The following is a 14517-nucleotide window of genomic DNA, read 5'->3' as shown; positions in this document are numbered from 1 at the left end:
TGTTCTCTGCCCAAATTACTCACTCCAGATAAACTTTTAAGACTTGGAGTTGCTTTGTGAATTGTCTGAGTAACTCCAAGCTGGTTATATGCTTAATTCAGGAAAAAGTTCAGAAAAATTGGCAGGTGCTTCAGCAGCTTGTTTCTGACTGAAAAAGCAGACTTTTCTTAGAATTGGCTCAGAGAAAGTCTCTAGGCCCTTGGCTATATTGTTAGAAATGTAGAAATGGTTTCTTTCTGTTAAATGCTATGTTAAATTATATTAATTAAAAATGAGATTATACCTGTGTTTGCTTGTTGCAAAGGGCACAATAATAGCTCACATTTTTAAAGCACAAAATAAAGAACAGAAAGTTACAGAAGGCTTGAAATTGTCATGTGTCAGGCAGATTTGGAGCTACAGATTGCCATTACTGTATGTTATGACATTTTTCCGTGTATGTATAGGATAAAATCTTGTCTCTACCTAGTGGTGTCATTAACTAAGCATTAGTCAGTTAATGGCTAGGATAGATTTTTGCAAAGAACAAAAAATATTCTTGTTTAGTTGCATCAAAAACCACACTCTTAAAATGTGAATTATTTAAAATGAATTCAATTAGAAATTCAGGTTCATTCTTTGATAGTCTATACTATCTAGCTTGAACCATTCTCTATGCTTGACATTTATTCCTAGCTAGGAATAGTACCTACTTATTATGCAACTATACTATAAACAGCATATATTATACTTACAGTATGATAAATATATAAATACTTAAGTATAAGTAAAATGCCTAAGTGACAGTGTCAGACTTTCCAAGCCCTTCCAGGGACTTGTCCAAGAATATGCTTCTCATACTCTTTAACAAACCTTGCATCAGATCTGTCTTTTTCAATCCCTAAGAATAATTACTTTCTCTCACATGCAGAAATCTGAGTTGCTCTATTTTTGGAACTGTGAGCAGGTGGAAGTTAATTTGTGCAAGTGTTACTGTGGCTGTGATCAGGAGATGCATGACCATATCATTTGCTTATATCAGGTGACAGCAAAAGAGAATTTGAAACAGAATCTACCATGTGTGCTGCTGTTAATTATTTGCTTTGTTCAGTGCTGCTTAGCACTAGTTCTCACAATTGCAAGCATTCATAATCTGATGATATGTAAAGGATGGGGAGCAGTATATAAAGTGCATCATGGCTGAGAAGCTTAAGATTATTGGAAAAATTATTATGCCTCAAGATTAAAACCAAGATGAAACACCTGGTTGCAAACTCCATGTTACTAAATAAATATTTGGTTTTAACTCTTCTTAAAGATCTTAGAATGCACATAAAATCAGCATAATTGATTTAAAAAGTGAAAGATAGAAGCCTAAAGACTTTTTAAAAAGTATATTACAAAAGGATTTGTGAAATTTCCCTCCAAATTGACCAGGTGATTGGGTATGAGATCAGTGAAAGCAGACCATGGCATGCTTGTCTTGGGAGGAACTCCAGAATTCAATCCTTACAAGGAACAACTGCATTTTGCTTACACCCTCTTTACTTGTGTGAAAAACAACTAACACATGATAGGCAAGGTTGCCAGACAGTGAAGCTGTGTGATGTAGACAAGAGACCCACACATGGGGTCTTGTCCTACCTCTTTATTTCTTTGCTAACTGTGTGATATCAGGCTAATAACTGAACCTGTCTGCCTCCTTTTCCTCCTAATAGTCCATGAGGATTGTTGGACAGGGCAAAGACATCACAAATATAAAAGTACTGTTGGAACTAGACCACTGTCCCATATAAACCTTGATCCTTTGCTATTAAGTTTTAATGTTTCAGAGGGCCAGGATTATTTCTTTTTTCACCCAATTCCTAACCTCCATCTTTCATACAATATGAAATGAATTGAACTAGCTTTTATTGACTTCCTACTAAATGACACTATACTAGTTACTTTACTCATGGTAATCCACTTGTCTGCATTACCACTGCATGAAAGTAACTGCTCTTACCTCATTCTCTAATAGGAATCTGAGACATGGTGGGGCACACGGTAAGTAGGACAGCTGGAACTTGAACCTTAGCTTGATTTATTCAAAGATTATTCATACCTGTTCCAATAAGGGAGAATTCTTGATTTTTTTTCCCTTTAGTCAGGGAAAATTGGTCTCATTAGCTCACCACTATTTTCTATCTTCCTATAAAGGAGGCATGTATCAGAATCACTGAGGGAACTTCCTTTTTCCAAGTGTGTATACCTGCTTCCCACAAAATCAGACCCCACTGCTACAACTGCTGCCAAAGGAACTGTCAGATACTACAGTTTGGGTAGAAAAAAGTTTGAGAGCCATTGAACTTTTGATTTGGAAACTATTCTAAGTTGCTTTTCTCAGCTTTTCCTTTCTCTCAACCCACTAATGCCAGCTAAGATCCCAATTATAGCTAAGAACATTTGAAGCCCCTTATATTTTAGTCTATTTTCCAGGCTTAATTTAATTCAGCATTGATAAACTATGACTTGGAAAATGCATCCTAAGTGTTCCTTTAGTTCATGAAAAATAAACACTAAGAAATGGTTCATCTTGTTTCCTTCCTCAATTTCTCTTTCAACTGTGGCTCTGGGGACAAGTCTGTGCATTCCTTTGGGCTGCCAGAGTTGGATTTTGTTTAACTAGGGAGAGAGAATGAAGAAACAAAGCCTAGAATTTATCCATAAATCTCATCTAATTTGCCCATTTTTATTCAACTTCCCTCCTATGAAGACTTGACAAAGGTCACTAGCTAGTAGCCAAATTTATTTCCCCTCCATCCCTCCCTCCCTCCAGGATGCCCTTGAAATTGTGATTACTATTGGGAAGAGTTTTGCCTCTTTTCACATCTAAGCATGTGAAAAATACATGTGTTTATGAGAGTATCCACAGCACTGAGATGTAGCCACAATATTAGAAGTAATGTCCTCTGGGGTAGCGGGGCAGAGGGAATTGGCCCCAGGGACAAGGCCTGACCCATTGGTTGGTGGGAGAGCAGCCTTGTTCAAAAATGCCACTTTCAAGTTTAGTTAGTACATCTCTCATCTTAATGTTGATATTCCAACTGCATGTTGAACTGACCAACACTTGGAATCATGTGGCTTTCTGCTAATGTCTTTTATCATAATCTCAGCACCCATCTTTAAACACTGTTAACAAGATACCTCTTTGGGAGTATGTGTTTTAGGAAGGGGGGTTCCTTCCATGCCTTCTCAGACCTTCCCACTGACTCTCTCACCAGGCTCTTCATTCTGAGAGCTTTGATTGTGCCACTTCCTGGACTGTGAATCCTCTCGAACTTCAGATCTGTGTGTCTGAACCTTACTAACCACCCTTCACAACTTCCCTCAGGTCATCTAAGTATGGAAAGACTGCTGGAACCACCTCTACCCAATGATATTTCTCCCTTCTCCAGATGTGACATTTTTATACTGCTTTGTATTACTAGTTGTGTGCGTGCATGTGTCCACAAATAGATGGCCACTTTCTTGAAGGTGGGGTCAGAATACCTTCTGTATCTTTCCTAAAGTTCAGCACCCAACTTTGCATCAGTTGTTTATTGCTGCTTTTCTCTGTCTCGGGGTAATTATTGGTCAAGGAATAAGTTATACAACTCTTTAATCTGTTTCTCTAACACCCTAGAAACCAACCAGTACTTCTCCTCCTCTTTTTCAGCCAATGCCTAGCTGCCATACAGACACATGCACAAGGCCAGCCCCTATCTAGAACTAGCATCTGAAAATATCTGGATGGTGGTGTGGTGGGAATAAGACTGGAATAACTTAGTGGTTTCTGAAAGAGAAAAGGTTTTCAAAGAAAAATAAAGGCCAAGCTGCCTTTTTCAGAAGCATCCAGGACCAGATGACAGGCACATAATGACCAATTGAATGGTTGTTCCTCTTCATTGAAAGCATTTTGCAAAGTGATTGTTCAGCTTGCGGATCAGGTGTCAGTCTCTTGTACTGCATTGCCCAAGAGTGAGACCTCAGCAGTTCCTTGTGCTGTTTACATGTTTGTGTTCACTTTAGTTATCATCTGATCATTTGCCTGCTGGTAATGGGATTGTCGTGCTTTGCACAACAATGGAGTCCTCAGAGGGCTGGGAAAACATGACAGAAATGGTGAGTGGCAGAATCCTTAGATGTTTCCTTTAATGCTGAATGAGAGAGTGCATCCATTTGGAGGGGGTTTTCCAAGTCAGCATCAGAGCAGAGAAATTGTAGTAAAACATTAAAACCTTGCTTGAAAGAGATGGGACGGGTATGCAAAGGCAGTTTTTACCAGTGAGCTCAGAAAGGCAGAGGAGTTGCATTATTTTTCATCAGTGGGGAACCTTACTGCCATTGCACATGAAATCTTCTAAAATGCCCCTGTGGCATTTCTGGCCTGTTGTGCTATGCTGTTCTCATCAAATCCTTTACTCTGTTTGGGTATATATAATTTTTATTTATTCAGTGTTAAGTAGAAATGAGAAGGTAAAGGAATCATAAGGATTAGGTCCCATTGTAGAAAGAAAATCAATCAGTTTGGCTAGGAGCTCTTTTTCAGAATTAATGGGAATGTCAGTAGTTCCCGTTTGATATTTCAGGTGCCATATGAAGTAGCTTTAGATGTGTGAGGCTTTTTATTAGATAGACAGTGTTAAAAAGCCATTGACTTTCTGGATAAGAGGTGTTTGGGGTGAGTTACTCATTTACTCTACTCAATTTACTTTGTAATGAATTTGAAGTGGAAAATATGACCTATCTTTGAATTAGCATTTAGTGCTCTAACCCAGGGAAGAAATACTTTGTGCAGGAAAGTTATAATTGAACCATACATTAAATAGCTTTTTGTAAAATAACATTTGAATTTGATGGGCATACATAATTGGGACAGATTTTACTGGGTGTACAGTGTTTATTTAATAAGAAAAATTTCTTATTTATTAGGGCCAGGTTGGTTATATCAGTTATTATGGAGAAAAGTTCTCATTGTTGTTGTGGAACTTCTTTTTAGACAGGAAAATCACAACTTCATGTACAGAGTGGGGAGATTGCAGAGAGGATATTCTCAGCTTCCAAAAGGTGAAATATTTCAGATATAATGTCATAATATTTCTAGCAATAAATGGATAGTTCAGTGCCTACTGCAAATGAGTTTCTTTTGTGTTTTGTAAGCCATAAGTATTTTATGAATAACTTCTCAGCAACATAGCATGCAAAGACAATGACATTATCTTGTCTTTAGGGATTTCCAGGAGACAGTATGGTAGAAAGAAGATTGGTGAAAATATAAAAATCTTTATCTGGAATATTTCCCTCTAATTTTACCTCTTTTGCCTCTCAAAAACCCCTTTCTTCACACATGTGCACATACACCCTTCCATAGCATGGTTAACTATCCCTAGTTTATCTTTTAGATTTGCTCTCAAATGTCTCTTCCCCAGGGAACCTACCTGTCCCCCAGATTAGGTCAGAATCACCATCATGAGCTCTCATCCTGTGATTCTCTCTGTGACTGTTACCCTACTTGTAATTAAATGATTGATTGTGCAAATATTTGTCAAGCCTATCAAACCGTACCTTACTTGTTTCTCTAATCATTCCCCAAGTCTAGCACAGTGACCTGATCAAAGTAAGAAAGAGCCCAATGCATGTTTATTGAAGGAATGGATGAATGAGTGAATGAATGGTTGGATTGTCCCAGTGCTGCCAGGGTTCAGGCCTGTAACACTGGCTTAGTGATCCAAGCCTCTATAGGCCTCAATATGTACAGCTGTACTTTGAAGATGTTGTACTAGATGATTTCTAAGGCCCCTTCTCAGTTTCCTGATTTTGTGACTCAGGCTTCCGTGATTCTCTTCTCACTTATTCATGGCCCCACTCTCTCCATGCTGGTCTTAATCACTCTGCAGGTTCAGTTTGGCTCAAATACTAGGACTTGGTTGCTGCTTCCAGCAGGCTGGAAAGAGGTTGAGTCTGGATAGAAGTCTTCTTGATTCTTGGGCAACATATCAACTCTGACCTCCAGTTTGTCTGCCTTTTGTTGTCCATAGCTCTTTCAGAATCACATTAGCCCTGGTATTTTTGCTTGAAGAAGTAAAAATTGCCACCTATTTTTAGATTTCAGTTGCCATCACCCCTTCACTGAGCTTTCTTATGCTGAATTCAATCAGCCTAATTGTACATTGAGGTTCGGCCTCTCCGAATTCTTGTTAGATGTCCACCTCAACTTCTGTTCATCTGCCTTGCTGTGTTCCTTCACACTTAGTCATCCTAGCTTGCATATACCTACCTGGCCAGCCTGTGCCTAAACCAATCCTTTCTGTATTTTTGGCCTGAGATTCATCTTAACTCAAGACTTCTCATTTGCCACTAAGAGATGAAGACTAGAAAATGAAGGAAACAGTGTCTTAATACTTCATACCCATAAAATAATGTAAGCTAGTCATAGTAGAGATGGAGCCTGCCTGTGCTCTTTGTGTCTGTCTGCATTTCATGGGGAGCCAAATTAATATTTATTGAGGACCTACTATCTGCAAGACCCTGTACACGTACCAATGTGTAAATGTGTACGTGCTGGCATCTAACTCATGCTAATGTATTTAAATGTGGCAATAATCTAGAAAGAAGCGTTAATCTCCAAGGATGGAAATTGATTGTCATGAGAAAATTATTTCCAATCTTGGCATAATTGTTACTTCTATCTTGGACGTTAGAAACAAAAGTCACAATAATCTTTTAAAGAGATTAATACAGGGAAAAGAGAAGTGGCTATAGAAGCAGTTTTTAAATTTGTAGACTGATGTAAAGTCAGTCACTTAAAGCCTTAGCTCCTCTGTTGAGAAGTACATGTGCTTGTGCCTGGAGGGGGTTGGATAGGACATCCTGGGCCACCAGAGACCCAAATCAGTTCACAGACATGGTGATACAAACTGTCACAGAGAGTTGAAGATTCACAGAGAACAGTCACATTCTAATTTACATTAGGAACCAGGAACAGGTGAGGATCCAACATGTGAACAAGTATTAGAAGACAAATGTGATGGTTAAGTTCTTGTGTTGACTTGGCCAGTTTATGGTGTCCAAATGTTTGGTCAAGCAAGCACGGACCTGATTGTTACTGTGAGGGCATTTCATGGACTTAAATCATCAGTCAATTGATTGCATCTATGGCTGGTTACATCTATTTAACTGAGGAGATCACCTTCAACAGTGAGAGAAGTCTCATCCAATCAGTTGAAGTCCTTAAAGGAGAAGTGATGATATCAGCAGTCAGAAGAGTGAATTTCCATCTTTACTGCAGCCTGCCAGCCTCTCCTGGAGATTCTCAAAACCTTTATAGGAGTTCCAGGTGGATCTTGATTTGTTCTACTGGAATCCTTTAAAAGAAGAAGCACTTTGGAAAGAGCTAGCAACAAGAGAGAAAGCCATGAGATTCTGAGATAGCAGAGAATGACATAGCCACAGAAGCAGAGAGTCCACCAGCTGACAACCTTTGGAGGTGAAGAAGGAAAACACTTCCTGGGGAGCTTCATGAAACAGGAAGTCAGAGAAGCTAGCAGACAAGGTTGTGTTCACCATGTGCCTTCCCATTTGAGAGAGAAACTCTGAATTTCATCAGCCTTCTTGAATCAAGGTATCTTTCCCTGGATGCCTTAGATTGGACATTTCTATAGACTAGCTTTAATTGGGACATTTTCATGGCCTTAGAACTGTAAACTTGTAACTTATTAAATTCCCCCTTTTAAAAGCCATCCCATTTCTGGTATATTGCATTCCAGTTGCTAGCAAACTAGAACAGGGGTTGACAAACTGATGAGTAAGTATGAAGAATAGGGTAGTGTCTAGTCCCTATAGCTATGAAATCACTCTGAATGAGACATATAAAGGTTAAAAAAGGTTTTTTGTAACTTTTTTCCCCTCATTCTCCCCATAATGTTTGTTTTACAGTCAGGCTGAAGGGAAAAAAAACTCAGTGCCTCTAATACTTCCCTCTCTCCTGTCACCTTTCTGACTTCTGCTGCCAAAAGTAATCATTTTTAATGAGAATTCTCAACCATAAAAATCTGACTTTGAAAGCAGTGCTGGAAAGAGAGACCAGTCCTTTGGCGGTGTGTCAAAACAATAAAAAAAAATGTTAAGAACAGATATGCCCAATTTCTCATGAATACCTAGCGGTGACAAAAACCACCACAAATTAAAATGAAGGGGCATCCAAATGTGGGGACAAGGTATCCAGCCCATCCAGACCAAATGAAAGCCATTTACCAAAAAATCATTAGAAAATAGAGATCATACACATGAGCTCCCTCTTGATCAGTGAGGATCCTGGGACTAAAGGCAATGGGCGGGAGTATACAAGGGAATCTGGTCTTGGACTGGCTCTTTCCCCTGCTTGAGCTGTTTATTTTCTAGATCCTTTGTGAATGGGCTGCGTGTCCAAGATCCCTGAAGCCTTGCTCACAGCACCAAAGACACACAGCCCACTGAATCCACAAGCCACATAACTGTATTTTCATTGTGTTCTGGGCCTTCTGCTTTCATCTGCCTTTTGACCATGTACTACTTGAGGGCAGGGGCCCTGTTTCTGACTCATCTCCTCTCTTTCCTGGGCCTGGCCCAGTGCCCTCTCAAACCAGGTTCTCTATAGTAATGAATTGGCAGGTGCTTCCTCCCTTCTCTGGACTCTGGAAACACTTGATTCAAACTTCTGCTGGGAGCACTTTGTATGCATGATACTGGTATATATTTTAGTACTTTTACTACAGGGATTTGCGAACATGGTTTTGCAGGGCCTTACGTATCTAAAGGTGGGGGGAAGGAAGTGTGAACAAGTGGAAAACCAATCTAGGTGCCTTCCTCAACACCCCAACACACACTTGTCTCCATCTGGAGTAGCTCTACTTTCATCTGTTCATATTTTGGATTGTCTTTGCAAATAAAAATACCATGATAATACAAAAATACATGCATGCATACATATGTACATACCATTGCCTTGATGCATTATTACTCCCAGGAACATCTTCCTGATGGAAGGATTTTATTATTTCTATTATGTTAGTGGGTTCATCATTCAGAAGTTGGTCTAGAACAAGGGACCTACTCTAGGAATTTCAAGCAGGAAGGGATTTCATGCAGGAAATTATGTTTATAGAACCATTGGAAGGCTGGTGGTGAAAAAGTCAGGGAAAACTGCATTGGTTTCAGAAGATCAAGAGGTTACAATATCAATGGTAACAGTCACAGAATATCTTAGCCACATAGAGCAGCAATGCAAATTTCACATATACTCTCTGCACACAGCTCTGTCTGCCATTCCAGAGAGGAATGATGGCTTATTCTTTTCTGTTTTCCAAATTATACACAAATGCCTCTCCGCGGTAGACTAATCTGGAACCCTGCTGGTAAGGGATTCTAGGGGATGGAGTATTTCCTAGACTTCTCTGGGAGAAGACACTCACTGCTCTGAATGTTTACATGTTATATGAATTAATATTGTAACCACCTGTGAAACCCTCCCATTTTATTGTTGAGGACACAATAAAATGGGTATGAAGATTGAACAACTTCACCCAGGTTATACTTCTAGTAAATGAAGAGTTGCAATTCTGAGTCCAGGCAGTCTTTGACCCAAGTCTCTGCTCTTCATTCTAGACCAATGGTTCTCAACTGGGAGCTAAGTCAGGAGATAATTTTTAATTGTCATGACTGGGAGAGTGTAGGTTTTACTGGCATCTAGGTAGAATCCAGGGATGCTGCCGAACATCCTACAATACACAAGACAGTGCCCCTCCCTCAAACTCAAGAATTATCACACCCAGAATATGGCAGTGCTCTGTTCTTACTAGGCCGCAGATTGGCAGAGGACAAGTTGGGAGCATAAGGGACATCCTGTGTTCTTTCGAGTCCACCAAGTGAAAGCCTCTTTAGTGTCCTCTGACCTGGGCCAGGGCTGTCAGACCGTTTCCCTATGCTTCTCCATTTGCTATGAACCCTAGAGACATGGCTGAGGTTGGAGGATAGGCCCCTCTTTTCCTGAAACCTCTAGATCTAATCCAGTTCAACAACTACTCTGATTAAATTACATCTCCAAGAGATGATCTCATTACAGTTTCAAACATACAATACGAATAAGCATTAGAAGAAACAGTTGCCTTTACAAAATGGAATTAGGATTAAAACATGGCTTTTCTGGGATACGTACATCATTTCAAACCAGCACACCTGTGAAAAGAAGAGATTGGATGCTGGCAGGCAAAAACCTAGCAAATATCCCCACAAATCTCCTAAGGGAAATTCAAAGCTCAAAGGAGATAGAAGTCAGTCTGTTTAGGAAAATCACAGTAAAGACACATTTAGAAAGTTAAAAAGAAGCAATTAAAAGGTATTTTAAAAAATAATTTATTAAACTAATACAGCCAAAATATTATCACTGTAGCACATAATTAACATATAAGGAGCGGGGATTTTCCTCTTGGAGTAATGAAAATGTTCTAAAATATCAGTGTGGTGATGATACACAACTCTGATTATACTGTGAGCCACTGACTATATACTTTGGATGTACTATATAATGTGTGAATATATGTCAATAACACTGCTAAAAATAAGAACCATTCCTTTAGAATTTTCTATTATGGCTGCCCTGTATGTCACTACTTCAGTGGCATCCTCTCGGGAGGATGGCCAAACAGTTCTTCTCAAACTTGAGTGTGTCTAAGGGGCACCTGGGACCCTGTTAAAAATTCAGAGTCGGTTCACCAAACAGTCCACAGGTGTACTCTCAGTGGGGCCTAGGACTCTTAAGCCAATGATAACAACCTGAAATAATAAGGCTTGAGAGATAACCATGGCGGTGATTATGGCAAACTGGGAATGCCTGGGAGTAGAAAAAGGTAACTTACTGAGTATAGACCCCGTCAGGTCTCAGAAAATAAACGTGACATACAAAATGGATTCTCTGGTTGGGGTGGGGGTGGGGTTGATCTTCAGTCTCTCGATGAGCGTGAAGTCATGACCTGCACCAGCCTGATACCCCCGGGTGATGCCTGTGGCCGCACATCACCCGCCCACCCCTCTTGGCCCATTTTTTCCCTTTGAAACCACAAGCTGTCAGAGGGTTGGAGCCATTTTTTCCTTTTCTTTTGCTAGCAGGTCTCGGGCTCCCACCTGCCTGTTCTTTCTTTGCTCTCAATCTGTTTCTCTCTCTCAATAAACTATTAAGCTTTAACTCACTGTCTCCTGGAATCCTTTAACCACCGGCGTCTAACAGACCCCTAAATACCTATTTCTCGTTGGGCAGTTTCCTACCTGTCTTCCCCTCTACACTGGGCAGTTTCGGCTGGGACTCCAAGAAAGGGATCTGTGAGTTTGGCAAGGTGTGTGGCACCGGGTGTGGTTGTCTCTATGTTCTCTCGGGGCCGGAGGAAAGTGCTGAGGGAGGGGAGGGTCTCCAGCTCTTTTCTAAGCAGCCGTTTCTCATTACGCGCCGCTCACTCGCAAGGCTCCTTAACGGATCTATCTTTGCCTTCCCGAAGCCAACTCCGGCATCCCAAGGAGCGCTGGGGAGGCCCAGCAGGAAGCGGGCCGAGAAGGGTGGGGGGAAGGCGCAGTCTCGGTTTCCTGGTCCCCGCCGAGGAGAGACCACGGGTCCGATATCGCGCACCGTAGGGCCGGACGCCCGGGCGCGGCCTCGGCGGCCCGGCCCCGCCTCCTCCCCCTCTCCCGGCGCCGCCGTGCTGCCTGGGGGGGGGGACTCGCCGCTGCGGAGGCCGGAGACGCGGCGGCGGCGCTGGACGCGGTTCCACAGAACTGGAGCGCAGGCCGGCGGCGGCGGCGGCAGGAAAGAGCGGGCCAGGCAGCCTGGAGCGGGACACCGGAGCGCCGAGCGGCCGCGGACCATTAAGAGGTGAGTCGGGGCGGCCCGTCCCGGAGCGCCCTCTCGCCCGCGTCCGCGCGGACCACGCTGGCTTCCCCTCCTCCTCTCTCCTCAGCCCGCGACTGGAGACCCTGCGCCATTTCCCAAGACACCTCTCCGGCGGTCCCGCTGCGTCGTAGCCTTCTGTTGAATTCTGCGCGGCGTCCCTGCCTGGGTCAAGCCGGGGTCACCCGCACCTCCCCGCTTCGGAACCCTCGCCCCAGGTCGTGGGGCGGAGAGGAAGCCCACGACCCCCGGGCTCCCTCTGTTCGCGGTGTCCGAGGCCCGGGCGCGTGGACCTCCGGCCCTGTTCCGAGGCGCGGCGCAAGGATCCCTTCCTCTGCAGAGGCGAGTGAGTCTTGGGCCCTTCGATGGCATTTTTTTGTGTGTGCTTAGGTTCTGTCACGCGCGTCTGCATCTAAAGTCAAAAGCGTGCGTCCCCGAAGTCTCCCTAGTTCCAGTTCCGCGGGTGTGATTTGTTCTGGCTGAATAGTGAGTTGCTCACCTCCTCTTGTTGCTCCTTTCCCTCGCATCCGGACTCGGGCCACCTCGGTGCCCACGTTGGCAGCGGTTGCTCCCTAGGGTGATGGGCAGGTTTGCGCTGCGTTCTCCCTTGGCGTCACTGGCCGGGAGATGCCGGCGCCGCTGCACATCTGGAGCCTGGCTCTTGGGGTTGCTGGCAGGATCTCTCTTACACCTGTATTTTCCCCCCTTTACGGTGTGTAAGAGCCGCAAAACTTTTGCTGTTCTGTTTTTAACAAAAAGGGTCTCCTGGTCTATATACTTTTAGTTTATAGAAATATATTTCACATACTACTTAATGATTTTAATAATTTTTTTTTTGAGGAAAGCAACATTGTAAACATACTTATTTTGAGGAATGTTAGCAGAGTTTAGGACTCATCGTTATCTTTGGAATGCCATAATGATACTAGTCATTTTCAGATGTCCTATCTCCGAATTTGCAAAACCAGACTTCCTTGGGTTCTACGGTGCTGAGAATCCCTTTGTTTGGTTTGGGGTCTCCAGGCCCTACCGTCCTATATTATGCAAACGTTGAGTAACATTTCTAGGGGCGAATGTAATTAACAGCTCTGGAAGGACTGTGTTTAGCTAAAGGCCATCTGATTGGCACACGTTTAGGCAGTGTTTCTGAATTATTTGGAGCTTGGAACCTGGAGAGCAAAAGACTCTCTTGGCTGTCCTTTTGGGTCTCTAACGGCATCTCAGGTCCTCCTACATGTGTTATAAAAATATTAAGCTAAGCTCATGTTATTGAGCAGAATAATTCTATTTTATTTGTGAGTAGAAACCAGTAACTTATTAAAACTTACTTTTAGGCCAGGCACTCAATTCTTAAATGTGTTCGTCAAAAAATAATAAATTGAATTCTTAGAGAAGATGTTTAAAGAAAAGAGGTTAACTTTTCAGGATGTCTTGATTGTTTGTGGAGAGGTTCTCAAGTTTTTGTCATCAGTTCTGTGAAAAAATAAAAGACCGGAGGTGAGAGGAAAGAAGTATGGAGTAGGGAAGCCTATTTCTATAGAAAATGCGTTTGAAAAATGTGTTCACATGTTAAATAGATCCTAACTTTTTTTTCAACACAAATGGTAATTAACTCTTTGTAACTTTTTTCATGCAGCAGTTTATGTTTTGATTATCTGCTGCTACATTAAACCATCTCAAGGCTTAAAATCACCATTTTGTTATGTCACAATTCTGTGGGTTGTTTGGGTTCTTCAGGATGGTTCTTCTTTTCCGTCTGATGTGGGCTCGCCTGCAGAAATTTGGGGTCTGAGTTGGGTTAGGTTAGAACCTCCAGGTAGCTCATTGGCTATTACCTGCCAGTCTTTAAGAATTCCTAGGGACACTATTTTAATACACTAATGATTGATTGGCTTAGGACTGTTGAGGCTGTGTTTCTCCTCTGTTTTCAGTTCTAGCAGAGGTCAGGAGACTCCAGCCCACCAGTCTCGCTCTCTGCCATTTATATCTGGGCAGCAGATCGATTATACCTTACCCTTCCCCATTTTCTCTGTATCAGTTAGGGAGTTCCTATATAAGCTATGCTGTTCTATGCTCAGTCATCATTCAGTTTTGGTTAAAGAACATATACCTTTGTCCATGCCCTTACAGTGACTCTGATGGAGATGCTCAAAGGGAAAGATTCAAACCCTAGACTAAGGAAACAGTTTAAGCTAAGTCCATTCTAGATTATTCTTTATTTCCCATAAAACCTTGTTTCTGTAGGGCAGGAAATAGTAGATAGGTGGAAGAAAAATATTTCATGGTGCTGATGCAGATGGAAGGTGGGAGGCAATAGTAGAATAAAACCAAGAGAACTCCCCTCCCCCACATGAACCTTTTAAATTGTAGGGAAATAGGAATATTTCTCTAAAGATAAACAATACACCTCTCTGATGTCCCTTTCTGCTTCTTAAAATTATGAATGCAGCCAGAACAAGATTCAGTCGACTGACTTGTTCAGGGTAATTAGAGCAATGATTCTCAAAATTTGATGTACATCAGATTCATCTGGATGGCGAACTTAACTAAGCTTGCTGGGCCTACCTCCAGGATTTTTGATTTGGTAGGGCTTAATTTACAATTCT

This window comes from Tamandua tetradactyla, chromosome 4 (genome assembly GCF_023851605.1).
Source record: "Tamandua tetradactyla isolate mTamTet1 chromosome 4, mTamTet1.pri, whole genome shotgun sequence".
NCBI lineage: Eukaryota > Metazoa > Chordata > Mammalia > Pilosa > Myrmecophagidae > Tamandua > Tamandua tetradactyla.
This window is presented reverse-complemented; position numbering follows the sequence as displayed.